The 11,738-nt window shown below is 40.3% G+C and overlaps 1 long non-coding RNA gene across 1 annotated transcript in view; it reads left to right on the plus strand.

Annotated features, from left to right (window-relative positions):
- The window catches only part of LOC106513092 (uncharacterized), a 9,970-nt gene extending 4,811 nt beyond the window's left edge, over nt 1–5,159 (plus strand). The window contains exons 2-3 of the long non-coding RNA XR_001309752.1: nt 4,379–4,517; nt 4,923–5,159. This is a non-coding gene — a long non-coding RNA (uncharacterized LOC106513092). The remainder of the gene's footprint in view (nt 1–4,378; nt 4,518–4,922) is intronic.
- The last annotated feature ends 6,579 nt before the right edge of the window (nt 5,160–11,738 follow it).

An 11,738-nucleotide genomic window follows, 5' to 3' on the forward strand; every position in this document is an offset into this window, starting at 1 on the left:
GCCAATATTCCTGGATATAGTGTGATGATTTGCAGGTCCAGTTTTGAACAATCAGTTAGAAATAAAATAAATACATTGAAATAAAAGTCTGAATGCTGTCGGCACTGCATCTGCCCCTTTCTTTTCCTATCTTGTACCTGTCTGTACACACAAAGTGAAGCTCTTCAAATGCAAATATAAAAAGGTGAGACGTCAAAGTCTTTTTGTCACAGATTTTTTTTTTCCCAGGCTGACAGCTGTCGAGGGGCCACAGAGGAAAAATGGCAAGTATCTGTCACTCAGCTTCCAACGATATGGGGCTGCAGTAATAACCCTCTTACCCCACTTTATCTGCACCGGGAAATTTTCTGCCACAATGGAAATATATGGCAGCATAATTGGCTACCTGTTATATCTTTTAAAGTGGACAATTTACATATATATTTCATTCAGCTGACACAATAATTGAGACACATACCAGACCCACACTAGAGGAATACCAAAAAATAAAACCTTCATTTTTAAAATGATTAATGTTTTGTACAAAATATATGAAAAGCCCTGAGACAAGGGCAGAAAAATAATTTTATTCTGTAGAACTAAATGAAGACAACTTGTTGTTTAGAAGTGTGTTTGGACTTCAAGTCATTGCCATGCATTTAAATTTCATATTTAAATTTTTCCCCCCATTGCAGCCACTTTTCATAAGTGCATTCAGCAGAAAATTGGTTGGAATCTAGAATAAGGTTGTTATAATAGCCTCTCAGATAGATCATTAGGGTTTTGATGTAAAAATGCATTTCCTTGATTTATGAACAGAAAGGAAACTAATTTACCAAACATTTTTACTCCTTTTATTGCATTCAATGCGAAGGTAAAAAGTGCAATTTATCTTTTGAACCATCTCCCTAAAACTGTCTTGATTCCCATTTTAATTTAGTTAAACTTGGTTTTACTTGATTTACTGGCTTGGTTTTGTTTTTATGTATACAAGAACAATGAATTAACACATCTTATCTAACACCAGGCTGAAATGTTTATAACATGTTTATGAAATAAAAAAGAGCTTCTGTGTATTTAAAACCTGATTCAAGTCAAGCTCAGGTGGAATATGACAGTCAAACTGTGCAGTAATGAAATAAATCTAGCAGAGCCTTGTCTCCTCCCTGTTGTGAGACAGTTTGGTGTCTGGATGATTTAAGATTTGATGTTCTGTCCCGATTTCGAAGTCTTTGAGATTTTATCTGTGCTTAATATTCATGTAAACACAGAAAGCCAATGGTCAGACAAACATGGCTGTTCTTATTTTTATTTGGTATCAATACAAATATCCTTGTAGAACATATCTGGTATCTTAGAGTAAACATACAGGATACTTACCAGGTATGAGCTTTGTAATAACCTGGTACTTACGACCAGGTTTGTAGCTACTAAATAGTTGCCATTAATTAGGTATGTATCTGGTACCTACACAGACAGAACTGTAGTGACTTCCTATCCTTTATGTATACGGTACATACTTGGTACTAACCTGAGAGATGGTTGCTATTTTTTGGTTATGTACTTGGTAGGGACCAGGCTGTAATATGAATGGACTTTTTTTTTTACCCTGTACCCACAGAGCACAGACACTTGGCACATATCAGGTAAGGTACTTGTATGTACTTACTGGAGAAGAAATAATTTTATATTATATCTCTTTACGCCTTATGTATCAGATATGTTCATAGCAAGTAACAGTTAAATAGTCAAATTCCTGGTACATACCGGATAGATATCAGGTGTATGCAGATGAAGCATTCAGAAGCAATAAGAAGCAAATATCAAAAGGTTCTTCTCTCAACAGCCAAACTTGAACATAAAGTTAAGGGTTGTCAGAACAAACCATGTGACAGGATTTCTTAAGCTTACGAGTCGGTACCGGCACAGGCGACATTAATTTTCTGCCAGTCCTACTGGGAGCATCTTGAAGTGGATGTCAGAGTGAGATGGTGTAATCCTGATGAGAAATATAAACCATTGTATCACCCCATTTTAGAAGTCCCATTCTATCACACTCACGCACGTTCTCATAAACCCAGAGAAGTGCCAGCTCAGCAGGGGTTCGTTACACAAACACCCCTGAACTCCCTGCTGTGTCTTCTCAGTTGCTAATGCTGGTTATGCATTTTGGGAGGTGTGTGTGTGTGTGTGTGTAGCCTACAATAAAAAAGAGGGGAAGAAGAAAAGTGCATTAGCATACATGTACACCAGCTTGCATGTTAAAAAATGTTCATGTGTGCGCTTTTGTCTGGGTTGGCAGGAGACCTAGTTTTACAGATTTTGGGGGAAAAACTGCATCGTAAAACAACCTGAACAGACAGACTGAACTTGAGCAGGGAACTTGCAAGAACAAAACTAAAGGTAATTTTTTAGCATCAAGACACTCAGGTAGGACTTACTGCTATTGCAAATGAAAACAGGAAGTTACCTTTAAGTAATAGTATGAAGAAACACCATCCATCCATCCATCCATCCATTTTCTTCCGCCTATCCGGAGTCGGGTCGCGGGGGCAGCAGCTTCAGAAGGGAGGCCCAGACCTCCCTCTCCCCAGCCACTTCTTCCAGCTCCTCCGGGGGAACTCCAAGGCAGTCCCAGGCCAGCCGAGAGACATAGTCCCTCCAGCGTGTCCTGGGTCTTCCTCTGGGCCTCCTCAAGGTGGAACATGCCCGGAATACCTCACCAGGGAGGCATCCAGGAGGCATCCTTAACAGATGCCCGAGCCACCTCAACTGGCTCCTCTCGACGTGGAGGAGCAGCGGCTCTACTCTTGAGTCCCTCCCGGATGACCGAGCTTCTCACCCTATCCCTAAGGGAGAGCCCAGCCATCCTGCGGAGGAAACCCATTTCGGCCGCTTGTATCCGGGACCTCGTTCTTTCGGTCATGACCCAAAGCTCATGACCATAGATGAGGGTAGGAACGTAGATCGACCGGTAAATCGAGAGCTTCGCTTTTTGGCTCAGCTCTCTCTTCACCACGACGGACCGGTACAGCTCCCGCTTTACAGCAGATGAGCCAATCCGCCTGTCGATCTCCCGCTCCCTTCTTCCCCCATTCATGAACAAGATCCCCAGATACTTAAACTCCTCCACTTGAGACAGGGCGACCCCCCTGACCCGGAGAAGGCACTCTACCCTTTTCCGGCTCAAGACCATGGCCTCGGATTTGGAGGCACTGAGCCTCATCCCAGCCGCTTCGCACTCGGCCGCGAACCGCTCCAGCGAGAGCTGCAGATCACGTTCCGATGAAGCCAACAGGACCACATCATCCGCAAAAAGCAGAGATGCGATCCTAAGGCCACCAAAACGGATTCCCTCAACACCTCGGCTGCGCCTAGAAATTCTGTCCATGAAAGTAATGAACAGAATCGGTGACAAAGGGCAGCCTTGGCGGAGTCCAACTCTCACCGGAAACGAGCCCAACTTACTGCCGGCAATGCGGACCAGACTCTGACACCGGTCGTACAAGGACCTGACAGCCCGTATTAAAGGGCCCGGTACCCCATACTCCCGGAGAACCCCCCACAAGGCCCCGCTTGGGACACGGTCGAACGCCTTCTCCAAGTCCACAAAACACATGTAGACAGGTTGGGCGAACTCCCATGCACCCTCCAGGACCCTGCTGAGGGTGTAGAGCTGGTCCAGTGTTCCACGCCCAGGATGAAAACCACACTGCTCCTCCTGAATCCGAGGAAGAAACACTAAAAGTTAAAACTATGGGAAGTCTTCTCAGAAAAATTATTTCTCCCTATTTTCCTATTTAAAAAACAGTTAAAGGAAAACCCCCAACTCCACACCACTTACACTGATTGAACTGAATTGAATTGATGTTAATCCTTTTTTGCTATGTTAGAATTCTTTCTTTTTATGTATGTTGTTTGTTTTTTTTTTTGTTGTTTTTTTTTTGTTTTTTTGGGGGGTTTTTTGCACTGGTGTAATATAAGACTGCTGTTGTTAAATTGTCCTGAGAAAAATAAGCCATCAGAAGTACATCTTTTGAATTTCAGGGATTGTTCCTCTTCAATCGTTCCCTTCCGCCATGGCTCTTGAAATGAAGGGGGAAAAAAGCTGGAAGAAAACTCCCAAACATCTTATAAACAGCTGTTGATATTAAACAGATGTCGTTTCCTCCTGTTCTGCTGAGTCATCATGAGGATTTAGAGCTTATGAGCAATTTTCCAAATGACGCATGACAAATTGCATTTTCCCTTCTAAAATTAAATTTTTACATTTGTTTTTCATTTATTAAAAAAGGTTTTATTGAGTTTTAGCTGCAGGAATAGATTGAGAAAGATCTGACTCTGACCATGTGAGTGTTCAATCACACGTTGAGGTGTCCTTGTTGTATATATTTTCCAGAGTAAACGCCCTCCGTCATGGAAGAAGATGCTCAAATGCAGAGGACAGGATATTTGAGATTTTGTGGAATTAAGTGGAGATGGAGAGGAGGAGCAGGAGACGAAGAGTCGGCAGTAAAAGATTGGTCCATAAAAGCTGGGTCAGTTCTGACAGCTGCTGCATCGAGAGTTTATCTGATTAAATCTGACCATTCCTGTAGCGGGAGGGAGGGACCCAGATAAATGATGTCCCAAACACTCACGCTCATGTGCGCACACAACTTATCTTGAGCTGCTTTAACAAAACAGTGTGGGGAATAGCAGAGAACAAAAAAATGTGCCTAATATCAGGATTTATGCAACGAAACGTCAGGCACTACTTTCATCACCTCCATGCAGCATGAAGAGATTAATGCACCACACAGAACTCCACAATATCTTTTATCGAATAAATCCACATTTAGAGTCATTCAGGATCCAACTTTTTCCTTTTTTCTCTCCTACAGTGAGCATGTCGGCATTAGCACTGGATGCCATTAGTCAACACATTATTCTGCATGTTGCAGGTCCAAACTTTCACTGACGTGTTTGCACTTGCTGACTGGAACAGGAGCAGCACTCCCCTCTTGAGGACAGCAGCCATGCATGGAGTCAGACAGGTGAAACTCTAACCTACTTATCAGCTGTGGAGGATACAGCAGTCGAATAAACACCATTTGCTGTAAAAACAACACACTTATCAGACAGTTTGGAGTTTTAAATCAACTACATGTTGGAAATGCTCTCCTAGTGGTCAGCTGGGATCCAGGACTTCTCTTGGTGTTTGGTGGCACCAAGATTCTGCATAGGTTCTTTAGATTAGAGGTGCAAATCACCAGCTTTATTGGTTTGTTTGCATGATGATACAAAGTTTCTCTATCATAAAGTCTGTCATGATTCTGTAAGAATTATTCAATTAATTCCTCAGTTCAATGTTTATTTTACATCTAAAGACTCGCTCCATTTCACTCCGAGCCTGTCTGAGTCTAAACAAAATGGCTGTGATTCATGTGGTCACACCCTGTGGGGGTGTGGTCCCGCTTACGTCAGCACTGGAATAACAAAAACGTAAACAAATATTCTTATGGTGCGTTCACACCGAACGCGATTTCAGCGTCAGGAGCAGCAGGTTTACATGCAAAGTCTATGGTGGACGCGCTTCAAGCAACGTCAGGAAGTTCTGCGGCGCCTCAAGCGCGATTAGAGCAGCGCGATTTGAACGATTTGGACGATCTGAGCGTCGAACGCTCAGATCGTCCAAATCGTCCAAATCGCTGAAGTTGGGAAATCTGAACTTTTGCAGCTCGACGCGCAGCGTCAACCAATCAGAGAGACTCCACTGTGTGACGTAGCGACATATTTCCCGACGGGACAGTTTACTGAATGAGGTCCACTAACCTGAAACAGACGGAGCGGAGCTCTTTAGCTAAAATGAGTGCTGCAGTCGTGTCCTGATCCGCAGCAATGCGTGACAGCGACTCATCAGACTGAAAAAAATAGTCCTGAAAGCAGCTCTTCTCTGAATTATCTGGTGAATTAATTATGAATTAATTATCTGATGAACGTGACACGTTCTGGCTGTCTGTAAATTAAAGCAAAGCCACTTCCTCGTCCGACATTAAACGGAGCCCGACAGAGGAGGGAGGGGCGGGGCGGCTGTCGCCGTGCGGCGCTTCAACAACTGTCCTGCGTCTGACCTCAAAGTGCACAAGCTTCAGACTTCAGCGTTGGCTGCGATTTTGAAGCTGAAATCGCGTTCGGTGTGAACGCACCATTACACTGCTGAAGCAAGGCACATCGAGACATGTTGATTCTCTTATTGTTTAAAGTAAATCACCACAGTCGATCACAAAGTGTAAAATATAAGACTTGATCTAAAATTCAGTTAATCAAACACAAAATAGTCAACAATATGATTTTATTAAATTCACAAGTCTGCAATTGATATGATGTGATATGCCTTTCCGACACAATCGTTGTGTTGGATGGGCATATATCGATCCACATCGGGCATATGAAGACGATATGAATCCTTGTTTTCATTTTACCTTGATGTAATTGGATCAATATTCATGTGATCGGATACAACAGTGTGGATCAATGTATTGATACACCTCTGCTTGAGATGCTGTATTTTGCAGGTTGGATCCTTGGTGCACTTAGTTCCTGTGCAGGATTGCTTCATCAGCCTTGTACATGGGATCTGCTACGTACCAGGTTTTGTCTAAGTGTGAGTTTATCTGTCAGTTAGCAAAATATCTAATGAACCACTGGACACATTTAATTGAAACTTTCAGTAAGTAATCAATGGATGCATGTCTAAAACTGATTCACTTTTAAAGCCAACTAAAAGTAAACAGACAACAGACCTTAGTAAATATGCAAATGACAACTAGACATATGTTTTTACGCTGTAAAAACAAGTGTGCATTGCCATGTAGCATGGTTTTGCCTGCAGCAGTGGACTTGCAGAATGAACTGTGACCAAGTTCAAATGTGTTTCTATACAAGCCTGTGGTTGTCAAGTCAGCAGGTGTTTGTAATGAGAGTAATTGTGTGACAAGAAATTGTTTGTTCATAGCTGGAATTGAACCGTGATGTCCCACATGAAAGCCCATAGTTTTCACCATGAGACCATTGGAGCTGTGGCAGAAGGCATTGCCACGGGTTGGTTTGTATGTATGCAGAAAGAGGCCACATTGCCAATGCAATTGTTGATACGAAACTGCAATATATTACAGCAATAAAGCAATATTACGGCAATATTAACATAAAACATCAGCTATAAGTTGTGAAGGCACCAAAAGGCATAGCCATCATTTGGCACAGGAGCTTTACAGACATAAATGACAATGGCAGCTGTAGGGCCAAATATTCAGAAGGAGAAGCGTGTCAAAGTGGAGATGACTTGGATGGGAAACGAATCACAATAGTGTGCAATAAAGTTGTTTTTACAGATATTGACTTAAAACTTGTTTGACATTCTGCAATATCACCTGAAATTACATGTAATTTTAAAGGTGTGAAATGACTAACGTTCTCATCATAAAATAATCTTAACTTTAAAAATTGGTGTGAAAATCGGCAGGTGCTGTGCACTTTGAAGAATGCACCTTTAATTAGTATTTGATTTATTAGACAATATAAACCTCAACAGGGAACAGTTGGACAGTTTGGCTTCATATACTGTATGAACCTCAGAGCTGGGTGTAAATGAGTTTTATAAAGGATTTGAGAGGAAAAAAATACATTTCCAGAAGACCCTCATCACATGCTTTTTAATGTTAATATCAAATTGGTGACAACATTACTTTGTTTATTAAAAATACATAAAAATGTCTTGAAAGTATTAACCTGTATTAGCTTTATCAAGCCGCAGAATATTTTCTTACAGGCAGTTGAGCGTTGCTGCCACTGCTGCGGCCCAGACCCCAACATGAGCTGTAGCCGTGGGCAAGAAAACAAGAGTTCACAGCAATTATGTAAACCCAGAATCCTAATTTATATGACCTAATTTAATTCTGTTCACAATTTATTCAATTATTGGTGAACACAGACCCTGCCTCTGGTCCCCAAACGCCCCCTCCTCTTCATCCCTGTCATGACCAAAACTGGCACTAATCTCCCACCTTACGCCGCTGCTGCAGCTGACAGGCACATTTTCAGCTGTTTGGGGAATTAAACGGAAAAGCACGTTTCAGGAAGTAACTGTGGGTTTGGATCCAGCAGAACGTCGCGTTTGTGCTGCTGGAAGATTTTTCCACTCTATCAGCCACAATGATATCTCAGCCTGTCACCAGTCCCTCGCTCATCACCCCCGAATGAATCAATTTGACTGCAGCTCTGTTTCCGCTGTGCCCTGTGTGCTGGTTCACAAAAATATTAGGAATGCCCATTGGAGCGTTGAGCAGGTCTGTGTGTGCTGTGCAGGATGGCTCTTATTTAAGTGTATCACTGCACAATATTGATAGTTGCAAAGTGATGCAGCAAAAGGAAAACTAAAGGCAATAAGTGTTTATAACAAAGAAGTTACTACATTTTTATTTTATAAGATAGTTGCTGAGAAATCCCATAATCACACACACACAAACACTGAATTGAACTAATGCACTTGAAAATATTAATCTAAACACAATATGATGCAAAAGGTCATACAAAACAAGACTTTACATTCTTCCTCAGAACCTTTACATAACATTACCGTTTTTATGAAAACTGTGTGAGTTCAGCAAATTATTTCATCTGTATTTTAGTGTCACTTCTAATTTTTATTCTTACTTTGTGAACCACAAAAGGAGAAGTAAAAGATTTTTTAAAAATGTAATTTATCCATGGAGTAGTAGTGGCCATCTTGAACTAGACTGACTCCAAAAGTTAATCAGTAAGGGATGCGCAGGCAGTGATTGCATTCTGGGAGTTTCATTAAAATTTGTCCCCAGGTTCATGACACGTGTTGCTAACAGACAGACAAATGAGCACACACAGGCAATTACATGATCACATGATTACATGAAAATTAGCCCCAGATTGCTCCAGGTGTAAAAAAAAAAATAAGTACAAGTCATTTTTTGTGTTTGTGCGTGTGTGCGTGTGGGCACGCCCACCAGACAAGCAGCAGAAACCTTCCTTCCTGTCTGTCTCTCTTTCTCTCTCTTTCCCTGAGCCTTCCTGCTGAGTCAAGAAGGAACTCCTCGCCTGGTGAAAGATGAAAACAGCTCAAAATAGAGACTGTTTTATATCCTCTGTTCTGGTTACCAGCTCAAGAGAATGTAGCAACACACATACAAGAGTGCACATACTCCTGAGAACAGAGTTTCACTGAGGTCTTGTCACACAGAAGAAAAGATGCAAACGTCCTCATCCGCTGTTAGCAGATATACCAAAACAGTTTTTCTAAAAAGATATTCAGACATTTGTGTGTGTGCTGGTATCTTTAGCAAATAAGGAACGCGCACACACCTACAGCTTTTCTGTTTTTTTCCCCTTCAAACTTCTCAGTCTATCAGTAAATTAATTTGCCACGTTTCAAGTTTTTGATGTGCCCTCGAGCTTTGCTTCCAAATCTGCATCTCATTATATTCATAGGGCTATAATAAGATGAAGCAGAGAGATGTTCAGAAACACACCTGATATGGTTTGAGTGAAATAAATCCAGAGCACGCAAAGTAATCAGAAGATTTTAGTTTGAAACTCTGGCATGAAAAGCATCAGGTGATGTGCATTCCTTCAAGCAATGCTGCACCTTGTAAATTTTTCATATAAACAATGTTGAGGGTGCATTTATCAGTGGGGATGAATACAAATCTGAAACCTGAGCAACAGCAGAATGTCTGGTTCAGGGATCAGTTATCTAATGTACCACTGTACTATAAGGCTCCCCTTATAGATGGCTCATAAATAGTTTATAGATAGGTTATTAATTCATCTGTAAACACTTTATTACACTTTTTTTTTTTGTTGTTCTTGGATTTTATTGTATGGTTGATTTGCTTCTCTTGTCTTGGTTTTGTGGACCTTGAGTCTGTAATAAACTTTAATAAGTCTGATAAAATTAATAAATGTTTCTTATGCATTAATTACGCATGAGAAAGAGACAAAACTGTCTGGTTTCTTGACAAATGGTAAGCCAAATCTGTTAACATCTAAAGGTGCTGTATTAAACATTTCAGACCAGGTTTCAACCTTGTAAGCACAATAATGTATTGGAAACACACATTTTGCATATAAAATTGCAATGTAATACTGCATTATACATGTGTACAATTATCAAAGGGAGCCTTGTAAAGTGTAAGACAGTAGGTACACTATTTATTGACTAATTAATGTGTTTGTATGTCATAAGGGAGCCTTAAATAGTGTACTGTTTTACACTTTACAATAAGGCTCCCTTTGATAGTTGTGGATATGTACAATGCTGTAATACAGAGCAATATCATGTGTAAAATATATGTTTTCAATACACTATAGTGCTTGCAAATCTGGTCTGAAATATTTATTATAGCACTTTATATGTAATGTGTACATGAACAGATTTGACTCAGTATTTGGCAAGAAACCAGACAGATTTGTCTCTTTCTCGTCCTTAATTAATAGTTAATAAATACTTGTTAATGATTTATAAAGTGTTTATAGATGAATTAATGACCGATATATAAACTATAAAGGGAGCCTTGTTGTAAAGTGGTACCAAAAAAAGTGTCTTCAATATCATAGGGGGAAAAGGTAAAAACAATTTTAAAAATTGTTAGCATTTTTTATATCTGCAAAAGAAAGTTTGAACTGCTCTTCTCTCACACGTTGCTTTGCCCAAGTTCTTTATGTCCTTTTTTGTGTTTCTCTCTTATTTTACACGTTTCTAATCCCTTACTACTGTTGCCTTCAGCCTATTTCCACCTCTCAAATTTCCTCAATCCCTACCTTCTCCCCTTCCTCCATTTCTCTCCTCTTTTTTATTTCCTCTCGCCCTTTATTCTCAGGGGCGTCCCTGACCCCATTCATTCATCTCTCTTCGAGACAGTGACTTCGCTTTCAGCGATTACTCTACATGCTTCATCCTTTCCAACATCTCATCCCTGTGTTTTTCATCCACCCTTTCTGCCCCAACCTCTTTTTTTTTTCCTTTTCCATCTCTCTCCTCCCTCTTTTGTCTCATTCTAACCTATCACCCGAGGGGAGTGATTGACAAGCCGGGGGGTGGGGGGTCTTGTAAAGAGCAGTTTCTGATTGGCGGTGAAGGAGATGAAAAGGAGAAAGCCTCCTGGACGTGCACTGCAAACGCTGTCTTTGTCATTTATCTTGTGCTCATTTTTGATAGTTTTCACAGTTTGAAGTGGCTACTTTTAAATCTATGGGGTTTGTTCTCTTTTCTTTTTTTGGCTCAGTTAAAAAAAACAGATGAATATGAAATTTAAATGGCTCCACAATTTCAAACTGGCCAACAAATGAGAAAATAAGCACTTTGCTCAGTGGCACAGCAATTTACAAATAAATGAAATTATTTAAATATAATTTATCGTTTGAGAAGTGACTATGCACACTTCATGTTTCTTTATGCAATATTTGTCAGATTTCACTTTTACTTCAGCTTTGATTTTTTTTCATGCTTTAAACAAACATGTGAAACTGTTGTATTATTTTTTTCACACAGTATAATTTTGATAGTCAAGGCTGAATATTTGAGTTGTAATGTTCCCTAGGGTTAATTAAAGAACCTTGAAAAAAATGTTAACTACTAAAACTAATAAAGTTTATATCATAAACAAAAAGTAATCCTAAAACTTAAAATTATGTTTATAACTTCCCTAACTCCTGACATGTGACAGTCAGAAAGGTAAATATTCATC

Source organism: Austrofundulus limnaeus, unplaced genomic scaffold (genome assembly GCF_001266775.1).
Source record: "Austrofundulus limnaeus strain Quisiro unplaced genomic scaffold, Austrofundulus_limnaeus-1.0 Scaffold10, whole genome shotgun sequence".
Classification (NCBI taxonomy): Eukaryota; Metazoa; Chordata; class Actinopteri; order Cyprinodontiformes; family Rivulidae; genus Austrofundulus; species Austrofundulus limnaeus.